This window comes from Macaca thibetana, chromosome 5 (genome assembly GCF_024542745.1).
Source record: "Macaca thibetana thibetana isolate TM-01 chromosome 5, ASM2454274v1, whole genome shotgun sequence".
NCBI classification, from domain to species: domain Eukaryota; kingdom Metazoa; phylum Chordata; class Mammalia; order Primates; family Cercopithecidae; genus Macaca; species Macaca thibetana.
Genome location: NC_065582.1, coordinates 160763213 through 160775972, shown reverse-complemented (window position 1 = coordinate 160775972; position 12760 = coordinate 160763213). Strand labels below are relative to the sequence as shown.

The 12760-nt window shown below is 42.6% G+C and overlaps 1 protein-coding gene across 2 annotated transcripts in view; it reads left to right on the top strand.

The window, feature by feature from the left end:
• The first annotated feature begins 8573 nt into the window (after positions 1 to 8573).
• RBPJ (recombination signal binding protein for immunoglobulin kappa J region) overlaps positions 8574 to 12760 on the top strand; it is a 270190-nt gene continuing 266003 nt past the window's right edge. Inside the window, exon 1 of one of the 2 annotated variants that reach the window (XM_050790709.1) lies at positions 8574 to 8645. The gene's annotated coding sequence lies outside the window, so the exon portion shown is untranslated. The remainder of the gene's footprint in view (positions 8646 to 12760) is intronic. The other variant, XM_050790704.1, reaches the window with a different exon arrangement.

Sequence of the window (12760 nt, the reverse complement as noted above, 5' to 3'; positions counted from 1 at the left end):
GTTTTAAAATGAAGATTGGTTGGCTTGAAAACAGGTTTTGTGTTAGTCCATTTACGTTATTACAGAGCCATATCCAAGACTGGGTAATTATAATTATTCCTTTGGCTCAAGGGTCTGCAGCCTGCACACAAAGCATAGCACCAGCATCTGCTTCTGGTGAGGCCTCAGGAAGCTTATAATCATGGAGGAAGGCAAAGGGGAGCCAGGCATATGTCCCATAGCAAGGGAGGGAGCAAAAAACAGGAAGAGGTGCCAGGCTCCTTTTAAACAAGCAGCTCCTGCTTTAACTAGCAGGATGAGAGTGCACTTATCACCCAGGGGATGGTGTAAAGCCATCCACGAGGAATCCACCCCGTGATGTAATACCTCCCACCAGACTTCACCTCCAACACTGAGGACACATGAGATTTGGCGGGGACACACTTCCCAACCATATCAGGGCTGGACTTAAAGAATATTAAGAGTTAAACAAGCCACAAGCCCAGTCTAGGAAACTAGCTTTTGGAATAGCATTTGCAGAGAAAAATGTAAACAACTTCAAACACTCAACTCCTAGCAAACATATGAATCACAGTCTTTTGAAAAGGAGGGGTGAATGCCTGTACATGTATACATTAATCCCAATCATTACTTATTATCTAAAATCATGAAAGAAAAATTACATATTTTGACCATTTCCAGCTAACTCTTACAGATATGAAAACATTTTCTAAGTGACCAGCAGAGCACCATTTCCATCTTCTTCTCAACCTCGCAGCCCTTAAGCCCGTCATGGCTGAGGTGGGGAGCCAGGTGACCTAAGATTCAACATCAGGTTCATGCCCTCTGGGTCACTGAGCTGCTCACCTTTTTCTCTTTTTATTTCTCTCTCTCTCTCTCTCTCCTTTTTTTTTTTTTTTCTCAGGCGGAGTCTTGCTCTGTTGCCCAGGCTGGAGTGCAGTGGCACAATCTCAACTCACTTCAATCCCAGCTGCCTCAGCCTCCCAAGTAGCTGGGACTACAGGCATGAACCACCATGCCTGGCTAATTTTTGTATTTTGAGTAGAGATGTGGTTTTGCCATGTTGGCCAGGCTTGTCTCGAGCTCCTGACCTCAAGTCATCTGCCTACCTCGGCCTTCCAAAGTGCTGGGATTGCAGGTGACTTTTTTTCTTAACAGGGTTGAAGTAAGGAGAGTTGTCAAACATACAACTCCTTCCATAGTGGAAGGCTGAAGGTCAGAAAGAGAAAACCTGTATGTTCAGTGAAGGTACAGAGGAGAGAAGTTTCATTTCACCATTGGCAGATTGAAATTTTCTCTCCAATCACAAAATTGACCATGTTGAGAAGAAAGCACGGTATGTGTTCCTTTCCCATTTTATCTGTGTAACCCAGATCTCCCCTGGAAAGAAACATACATCACTGACAGGCAGAAAGGGGCAGTGACAGTGCCCATAGAGTCAGACAGAGACAGATTCAAACACTGTGTCTGACATAAACAACTTGTGTAATGGAGGCAGGAAGCTTAACCTGTGGGTTGCAGTGCCTCAACCATCAAATGGGAATAATAACTCATATTTGACAGAGTATTGCAAAAATTAGAGGTACTGTATAAAAATATCTAGTGCACAGTAAGTATTCAATAAATGATTACTGTTATTGTCAATGTAGTGTAAAGTCAAGTTGATAATCTGCTAGTTATGAATATCAGCTGAGCAAGAATTACATTTCAAAACCTGTCAGACCGAGTCTCAAGCAGCAGGCTAAGGATTTATCCAGGCTTTTTTGTTTGTTTTTACTATTATACTTTGGATTTACTCCAAAAACTATAACTATATCGGTTGGAATTTCTTTTCGTTCTTTTTTTTGAGACAGAGTCTCACTCTGTCACCCAGGCTGGAGTACAGTGGGGTGATCTCGGCTCACTGCAACCTCTGTCTCCTGTGTTCAAGACATTCTCATGCCTTACATGAGAGTTTACGCCACACTGAGTAGCTGGGATCACAGGTGCCCACCACTCATGTCCAGCTAATTTTTGTGTTTTTAGTAGAGATGGGGTTTCACCATATTGGCCAGGCTTGTCTCAAACTCCCGACCTCCGGTTATCCATCCACCTCAGCCTCCCAAAGTGCTGGGATTACAGGTATGAGCCACCATGCCTGGCATAGGTTGGAATTTCTAATTAAAACTAAATCCAGGGCCAGGTGCAATGGCTCATGCCTGTAATTCCAGCGCTTTGGGCAGAGGAGGCTGGCAGATTGCTTGAGCCCAGGAATTAGAGACCAGCCTGGGCAACATGGTGAAACCTTGTCTCTACAAAAAATACATAAATTAGCCAGGTGTGGTGGCAGGTGCCTCTGGTTTCAGCTACTCCAGAGGCTGAGGTGAAAGGATTACCTGAGCCCAGGGAAATTGAGGCTGCAGTGTGCCAGGTTCACAACATTGTGACTCCAGCCTGGGTGACAAAATGAGACCCTGTGTCAAAAACAAACAAACAAACCAAAAAAAAAAAAAAAAAAAAAAAAGAAAACCCAAAACTAAAAACTAAATCCAGCAGGGTAAGGTGGCTCATATCTATAATCCCAGTTTTTTTGGGAAGCCAAGATGGGAGGATTTCTTGACCCCAGAAGTTCAAGACCAGCCTGGGCAACATAGTGAGACCCCACCTCTCCAAAAAATTTTTTTACATTAGCCAGGCATGTTGATACACATCTGCAGTCCCAGCTAATTGGGATGCTGAAGCAGAAGGATCACTCGAGCCCAGGAGTTTGAGGTTACAGTGATCACACCACTGCACTACAGCCTGGGTGACACAGCAAGACTCTGTCTCTAAAAACTAAAAATGAAAAAGATAAAAAGGAAAACTAAATCTTCCTATAGATAAATTTTATTACTCTAGCAGCTTATTCACTTTCAAAGAAAGATCAAAAGATTTTTAAAAATTAATTGTGCTTTAGGGAATATATATAGATGGAAGCCAGTATAAGGTGGTTTGGATTGCAACATTTTCCATAAACTTTTTCGGTCCCTTTCTGCATTCCTCATTGTAATATGATTTCACCTCTTCTCCCATTAGGAGGGTTTATTTCTCAACATCTTGACTCTAGGCTTGGTTTTATGACTCACTTTTACCAATAGGGCAATGGCAAATGTGATATAAACATAGGCACACTGGGGTCTGCCCACTCTTGCTTCCCTGAGACCACCATGTAAAAAAGCTCAGGTTAGCCTACTAGACAATGAGAAGTCACATGGTGAGAACAGGTTTTTCCAGCTGGTTACAAATGCTAACTTCCAGACATGCTAGCAAAATAATTTTGGATGATCTAGCCTCAGTTGAGCTACCAGATAGTTACAACCATAGGAATGACTGCAAGTGAAACCAAGAGATGAACCATCTAGCTGAGCCCAGCGCAAATTGCTGACCCAGAGAATCATGAGCAAGTAAAATAGTTGTTGTTTAAAACTAGTTTTGAAGTTATTTTTTATGCACAAAATCTACAACGGGTGATTCTGTGGGTGGCTGCTTGGTTCATAATAAATACTCATCCTATAGGCACTATCTCCTATGTCACTGGTGTAGGCTCCCAGCAGCCCTGCTACCTTGGCCATAGTCACTTGATCAAGGGTGGACACTGTCTAAGGATGGACCAGTCACATTCCCTGTCACATCAGGACAGTGTTCTAGGTGGACAGTCCATGGACTTGACTTGCTGAGGTCTCCAAGGTTGTCTTGATTCTGGTCTTCTCAAGGCCTGATTATTCTACAGTTCCTCAGATTTGATATTTTTCCCTGGGTATCCTTCAGATAAATTGCATTTACCCTCAAGATAGCTAGAGTTGGTTTCTGTTACTTGTACTCCAAAATTATTGATTACTAAAAGCCGCCTGTGAAGAGCTTTACCCTCCAGATGAGGAAAAGGGAGTCAGTAAGTATGCTTAAAACCTTCCTTGTGCACAGAGCACCATGCTGGCTTTTGCAGAGGAAGAAAAAGTGAAAAGAAGGCACCAACTTTACCCTCATGGAGTCTCCAGTATATGAGTCCTTCTGGCTTGATTTTCTGCCTACTTTTTCTCTTGATTTGCAGACCTGGCAACTAAAGAGATTTCTGTCAATGGTGTAGACTTTGAATTATTTCTAATTAACTTGAATTGTAAAACCATGTGTCATCCTTGGCTTTACCAGGAAAACCCACAAGCAGTTCTGATTCTTCGCAACTTGCCTAAAGCCATTCAGATCCTTGAAAGATGAGGAACTAAAAGCCACTTCTCTTCCTGAATATCCTGCAGCCCAAAATGGAGCTAATAATTTTCCTTGTGACTTTTAAGAAGACTTTCTCCCTCTCTCTCTTTCACTCTCTCTCTCTCTCTCTCAATTTAGTCCCTTTCAGAATGCAAATACTATAAGGATAGTCATTCCTTTAAATGATCTATCATTTTACTTCTACTTGGGAAGAAAGGGTTTAGAGACCTCAGGATGAACTTTGTTAGAAGGATTGTGAGACCCTAATGGGAACTGCATGGAGAAGGCAAAAAGAAACAGGAAGGGGGCAGGAGATACTCATATGCTAGACGCTTTCATGTATCCAAGCAACTCTGTGAAGTAGACCTCAGTGTTCTCATTTTACATCTGAGGAAATGAAGGCCTGGAAAAGTGAAGGAGGATGTCTAAGGTCACAAGAGTCTTGATTTGAGTCCAGACTTGTTGTTGCACAAGTTCCAGCTTTTTCCACCACCTGGCTGCTTTTCCAAGAAGAATGGAGGAGAAGCTGAGTTGGGGTGGAGATAGATGATGCCATGCACCTTATTAACAATCATTAGAAATGATAACTCCACAGCCTTCTGCAGCTACCAAGATGTCTCTATCCCAGTACTTCCCAAAGAACAACTCTATGTTAGGACTCTCTCTGTGAGAAAATTTCCCAAAGTGTGTATATCAATAAGTTTCACATAAAAATAAGGATTTCTTCATTCAATAAGATTTGAACTGTTTACCTTATGCAGGACACCTCAGAACCTTCAGCATGTTTATAGTGCCTCCATGAATTTCCAAGAGGAAGATATAGAGTAATATTAATTAGGACATACCTTGGGCCACTATAACAAAGATACCCTAAAGAACAGTGGCTAAAGGAGGGTAGAACTTATCTTTCATATATCAGTACAGAGATGTATGGTCCAAAGCTGGCCAAGTGGCTCTTCCATTCTCAACCCATGGCTTTCAAGATGGTACCAGCAGTTACCATTTCTCAGGCAGAGGAAGCTGGAAGAGAGAGAGTCCAGGGCAAGAAGCTTTCTCTTTAAGGAGATAATGTAGAAGTTACCTTGTGATTCATTTCACTGCTCTGAATTCAATCAGACGAACACAGTCAGATACAAGGGAATCTAGGAGAGGCAGTCTCCGGTTAGGTGCCCAAGTGTCAGGCTGAAGTGTTTTTTACCAAAATGCACAAGGGGAGGACAAATACCAAAGGACAACTGGTAGTTTGTCATTGTCCCCAGATTTATTTACCCACAAAACTCTTTTTTTTATGCAATGTCCCCTAGAGCTAGTATCTTATCCTATAATGTATCAGTCGGGATAGGATAGTTAATGATGCAGTAACAAACACTCCCACATCTCAGAGACTTAAAACAACATAAGTTTAGTTCTTGTACATGTCCACGGTGTGGTAGGGAAGATGGTCTGCTCTTCTCTCTGGTATAGAGGTTGATGGAGAAGCTATCATCTAGAACAAGACTGATTTCCAGAGTAAAAGGAGAAAGAGTGTGGGTGAATCAGGCACCATCACATCTAACTTCCAAGAAAGCTGAGTAGGGTCTAATGGCATTTCATAGCCTTTGCCACATGCATCTTCCTCAAACCAGGCCTTTGCTCTCAGAATAAGGGAACAAAGGGATATTATCAGACAGATCCCACCCTGGTTCTCCCACAGTCTATTAAGGGGAAAGAGGCCTCTTTCTGTTTCTCTTGCCCTGATCTCCCACCATGTTGCATCAGCTGGAGTACCAAATATGAGCTCTGGATGATGATGGTAATTGGCAAAACATGTTTCCAGTTATTGTTCTCCCTGTATCTTGGCCCATACTGCCAAGAGGCAGAGGCTATTTCTCCAGCCATTCAATCTGGGCTGAGTTTGTGACTTGCTCTGATCAATAGAATGGGCAGAAGTGACATCTTGACAGTTCCAAACCTCGGCCTCAAGAGGCCTTGTACACATTCACTCTCTTCCTCAGGTTGCTGCCACTACTGTGTAATCACTATATGATCAAGCTTGGGGTCGTCTGCTGGAGGGTAACAGGCCACATGGAGCAGAAATGAGCCAGCTAAGGTCATCCTACATCAGGCAGCTCCAGCCAAGCCCAGCCCAGCCCAGAATAATGGCCCCTGGTAGATAAATGGTGGTTGTTTTATACTACTTGGTTTTAGGTGATATGGTGTAGGCAAAAACAAATTGACATGGTGATTTAAGCATAAATGGGATTTGTTAAAAGGTTGCAACCCCTGAAAGACTAGGGCACTGTGAGGCTTAGAGGCTCTACCCAGAATCATACCACAGAGCCAGCCTAACAAAGATCCCACTGGGTCTGCCACTGTGAATACCAACACTGCAGCTACACACTGACCCAGATCCCAGTCACTGCTATGGGGTCCACTGTCTTCAGGAAAGTGGATGGAGCTGTTATTGTTGTCACCTGTAGCCAGAAGTAGGTCACACAGAGGCAAGATAAGCTATAAAATAAATAACAGATACAAAGGCAACAGCACTGTGCCAACAAAGCAGGAGGCTGGAGCTGGGGTCCAGGAGACCCCAGTAGTACTAGACGTTCACCCTTTAGTGGCTGCATTATGAGAGCCTTCAGCACAGACGTCCTGGGGTAGGGAGGAGGGAGCGTGTGGGCAACATCCCATTATTGACCATCACAACAACATCTCAATGCTTTAACAACTAGTGATACCATCCCAGTGCATAGCACTTCCCCCTGCTAACTAGTCTCTGATAAGGAGAATATAATTATATACTTGGCTTAGATAAGTCAAGAACTAGCCGCACCTTGGTGAACTGAGGTTAGTCTCACCTTTTCTGGGCATATGGCCGTTCAGTGAGTGAACAAAAGATAAAATCAGGACTCTCCCAACAAGGAAGGAAGTGATTGGGGAAGCTAAAATGGCATAAACAATCCACAGTATCTGTGATGCATGCCCTGATTCACTCCCAGTGGTGAAGTGGAATGGGGGACACAGGACAGAGAAACTCAAGGCCCAAGGGGTTGAGTGTTAGTGTACTGTGGAACACAGGGGTGGCCACAGAAGCCTAAGGCAGCCAACCATCTCGCTTTGCCTGTGACAGGGGATTCCCAGGATGGGGGACTTTCCATGCTAAAATCAGCACAGCACTGGGCAAATCAGGACAAACTGCTCACCCTACAGCAAGGCCAGTGAGTTCATGATCTGCATAATGTTACTTAAGAGAAGCTAGAAAGGGCCGGCGAGGTCACGTGCTGTGCCCAAGGCCACTCTGCTAATTCATTCATCCCTTTTCTTCATTGGTCACTGACGTGTTCAATGTTAGTTTACCAAGTGCCTATCATCTGTAGAACTGTGCCCGGCACAGCTCTAGGCGCTTCCCATGTATTGATCTATTTATCTTCACAACAATCCTAGGAAAGAGGTGGCATATTATCCCCAGTCTACAGATGAACAAATTGAGACACAGGGAGGTTAAATAACTTTTCCAGGTCAGACAGCTATTAGGTGGCAAGACCACGATGTCTTAGGCAGTCAGGCTCCGAGCGCATGCTGCACAGTTCAGAAACCATCTCAGGAAGGCACAGCCTGTGGACCCAGACTGCATTCCAGTCCACACCCATCTCGGCCCCCCACTACCGAAGAAGTATGCTATCAGGCTGACAAGCGTCTGGAGGAAGAGGGGCAGGGAGCCCAAAAAGGGCCTGTTATAGATGGTTGTCACCAAGACTTATGTTACAGAAGGCCGAGTCTCTGCTCAAGAGGTTAAGCTTGGAAATGTTGCACTGTGGGGAGTATGACATTATGGGTCATTGGGCTGGTGACATGGTTCATGACATCACTATACCTCAACTTTCAGAACTAGGAGATGGGGAATCTGGACCAAATGATGGTGAAGGCCTCACCTGGGATTTGGGGTAGTAAGTATTTTAACTCATCAGAAATAACTGAGGTCAGGAACATCAAGGCAGTCACTAAACATGAAAGAAAATCAAATGAACCTAAAGCAGTTGTAACATCATTTATTTCCCTTTTTCCCTTGGTGATTTGTTTTGCAGGCTGCTGTTAGTAAAAAGCAGGCCTCTGATTTCGGGATAAGCTGAGGAAAAACAAGAAGCAATAAATATTAATTTATGTTGGTCTCTACAGATACCCTTTGTAATCAAAGCACGTCCAAACCCTCCACCCCACCAAAAAAAAAAAAGAGTTGTGTCTGCATTTTTTCCCTTAGAGAGAGAGAATGTTGAATCTCTTCCTCTTCATTTTGACATTTTCACTTCCTTTGTTGCCAGGCAAAGTGACCACCAGATTGGGTGGAAGGGGCTCTTTCTACGGCATTTCATGACTGAGCCTCCAAGAACAACCTGTATTGAGTTTCTCTTTGAGATGATTGGACTACTCTATCCAGCATCGTTGAGGTAAGTGAATTCTCTAATGAGTTATTTATGTTATGTTGCCCATAAAAATACTTAACATGCTTTAGTTCATGACTTATGAATAAGTAAATTGCTTTTTGCTACTGCCACCTCAAGGGGTAACAAGTTAACCACCTCCTTTGCCATTGAAATCTCGGCGTGGTAGTGTTCTGGTTACACAGCCTTCTTTCTGATAAGGCCTTAGATCACTCAGTGGAAGATCTGGCCTAGGCTGAGAAAGATAAGCTGTGCAGTTCTTGGACAAGATGCTCTTCCCTGGGCCTCCAGACTAGCTGGTCTGGACACTGTTTCCTTCTTAGGACCTTTCATGTCTCCTCATAGTTTTCTAACTCCATACTTTCTTTTATGTGCCCTTGCAGAGAAACAAAAAGAATTTTCTAGAATCAAAAACATTATAGTCCCTCTAGGTGTTTAAATTTTTAGATGTTTTCTTTTAAATAAGCGCCTCCGAAAATGCTTCTGCTGGTAGGTGATACCGATCACGTTGGTTGTTTATCTGAAAGCAGGATGTTTTCTCGAAACTCACCGCTGGGTTTTTCAGGGACAGAGAAAGGCCCACAACATACCAGTTGTCTTCAAAGTTGTAATTTGGCTGAAAGACAAGAGAAATGTTCATGCATGCGTTTATTCACTTATACATACATATGTTCTGTACACTATTATTGAGTGCCTGCTGTATATTGGGTATTTAAGAAACAATACAAGTGGTTTCTGAGCTCTGAGCTCTGGCTCTCAGAGCAGGGGCCAGGGAATGGTGTTATGACAGAAGGGTCACAAGTCCCCATATACCCCAAGCACTGTCTGCCAATATTTATTCTCTGCTTATTCATGCACTCACTTGATGAATACCTACAGCATGTCTGCAACATGCCTGGTAGAATAATGTTTTACGCTTGTCTGTGTATTTTCCAAAAGTACTTGGATACAGTTGTGAACAATTAAATGTAAGTCCATTTGAAAGTTTTCCTGAAAACTTTAATGTTCTTTTGTCATTATTTTCTCAGCCAATGGATTCCAAAAGTTCATTGTTGTTATGGTACTGCACAAAAAGAGTTAAAAATGTGTTTTTCTACTGGAAAATGGGGAGACCTGCTGCTAGTTCTGTATCAGAAGCCTAATGCAGAATTCACAGCAATTCCAGAGGTGTGGGGTTTTGTAGACCATGAGAAGTCTAGAAGTCAGAAAACCAGGGAAGCCTGGGGAACCTCAGAAAGTATGTAACTAGTTTTTATGCATAACTTAGACCAATGCCCTTTTCATACCATAGACAAACAAAGGACTAGTTAAATACATATAGTATAGTACTATACTGTATTCAACTAGTATAGTGTTTACCCCATAGAATTAAACTGTATTGAACTAGTCCTTATGTTTGTCTATGGTATGAAAAAGGCACTGCTCTTTGTCATGCAAAAAATTCTCTTTTAAAATAATTTAATGACTAATTAAATTACTTTATGTCATTACCTGTTGTATATGATAAATAGTACATAAATTTGGACATACAATTTCAGCCTTACTAAACAATCCTGATTATTTTGCTCTATTTCTGCAGTTTAGCTTTTTCTAAAGCAAAATATGCTATGATTATTTATGTTGATGGTTCTTTATACCTTTCAAAGTGCCTTTCCTCTATACTGTTTGATTGAATGTCGCCAGAACTATGAGATATGGACAGGACAGGAACCACTGTCCTCATTTCATAGATGAAGTTATAGATGTTAGTTATAGAATTTTCATAGACAAATTATGCAGATACAAAATAGGCAAGGGTTACCTAGGTAAGATGGCCAGAAAAACGGATTATGAATAAATGTAAAATGATCCCAGGATATATAATCTGAATGAGGGAAGGGGGTGGTAAGCTAGAATCCTTTTCTTCTATTGGACATCGTTCAAGTTCTAAGACCACCATGCTCACTTTAAATTCCCATCACTTAATAATGAAGTAAAGATATTTTAATGGGGCCCAGAAAAAAATATATATTTATTTGAAAGAATGGAAAATAGGCCAGTCATGGTGACTCCTGCCTATAATCCCAGGGCTTTGGGAGACTGAGGCAGGTGGATCGCTTGAGCCCAGGAATTTGAGATCGGCCTGTGCAACATGGCAAAACTCTGTCTCTACAAAAAATACAAAAATGAGCTGGGTATAGTGGTGCATGCCTGAAGTCCCAGCTGCTTGGGAGGCTGGGGTGGAAGGATCACTTGAGCCAGGGAGGTCAAGGCTGCAGTGAGCCTTGCAGTGCCACTGCACTCCAGCCTGGGCTACAGAGTAAGGCCCTGTCTAAAAAAAAAAAAAAAAAAAAAAAAAAGGAAAATCTAGAAAAGAAAATCTGAGAAGCAGAATGATACAAACAGGAAAATTTAAGGGCAGTTAAGTGAGATGTAAGTTGACTGAATGTGATTCAACCAACCAGTAATTTTTGTTAACTGTATTTTCATGAGACGATCATTTTTGCGAGCTTAAGAAATAAGATTAAATTTTATTGGCTCTCGTTTTAGGTGATGCATATTTAAGCAAGAGGCAGCACTATCAAAAGAACAGGCTTGGGTTTGAATTTTGCCTTCAGTACACATCAGCCGTCAGGCAAATCTTAATGCTTAATCTTTCTGAACTTCAATTTTTCCATCTCTAAACTGAGGATGATAATGCCTGCTTTGCACGGTTGCTTCAAGGATTAGAGACACTGTATGCAAAGCACCTAGTAAGATGTCATGTAGCAGAAACTCAACTAGGGGTGGCTGTTGTTTTGGGTGGTGGTGGTGGTGGTTTGTATTAATATGTGATCTTGTGGCTTGAGCAATAGACTTACAGTCAAAGGACCTGCGTTTGAGCTGTGCCTCTTCCATTTAGTAATGAGATATTATTGAAGATATTTAGACTCATTCATCCTTAATCTCATCACTTGTAAAAATGAGTATAATTTCCCTCCCCTTTTTTGTTTTGGGGGTCACATGAAATATTTCTTAAATACAAATGTCATATAAAATAGAATATCACTGCCACTAAGTCCTTGAAAACTAATCGCCTAGGTTAAAACGCAGACATGTCACTGTACAGTATACAAGGTATGACTGTAATGGGAATATGGGGTAGAATTTTATCTATATGTTCAGAAGTCCTGCACAAGAAAAAAGTCTCAAATTAGTTGAGCATGGTAGCATGTTCCTATAGTTCCAGCTACTTGAGAGGCTGAGACAGGGGGATCTTCTGAGCCCCAAGAGTTAGGGGTTGCAGCGAGCTGTGATTGTGCACTCCAGCCTGGGTGACAGAGTGAGACAAATTTCAAATTAAAACAAAAAATGTATAGTTAGCATAAGGCAATAATTCTCAATGTTAAGGAAGAGGATACATTTGAACAGGCTTACAATAGTCACAAAGGACCTTCTACTCATGGGTGACATCAAGATCAACTGTCATCTGTCCGGGTCCTTTATTAGAGCATCCAAGATTCCTAAAGCTCAGAGGGAGTAGAGATAGTGCAGCCAGCCGCTGTGTGACAGAAGAGGAAACCGAGGCCCAGAGAAGTGCAGTGACTTCATCACAAGGCCGCCACAGCCAAAGGGGGCTGTGGAGTGGACCTGCCACCTGCCCCTGTCATCGGCAGGCTCGGGGGTTTTGCACGACTACACTGTTAGGTCTGTTCTGATGTATGCACACGGGCTTTAGGTCTCTGGATCTGGTAAGTGGAAAATACTGGAGAGGAAAATCCAAGGCTGCCTGCTAAGCTGGAGGTTAAAATTGCCACAGACTGTTTCAGTGTAAGGCCGGGGGGCAGCGAAGGCTGGAAATCCACATCATAAAGCTCCTTCCATCCTTGTGCATTGATGATATCATCCAGGAAACATTTCAACAACATGGATGGAACTAAATGTCTTGCCAGGTGGTAGCTCGTGATATATACAGACAGCCCCTGACTCACAGAGAAAGACTACAGAGGTCCCATACATACAAACAGCTGCCGCCATCCGCCTGGCCCCCACCACTCTGCAGCTGCCGTGGGCAGTGTGAAAAAAATTAAAAAAGAAAGAAAGGGATAGAAAAAAAAAATTGGACCACTTGCAGATTCCACACATTCAGAGGCAGAGGAAGG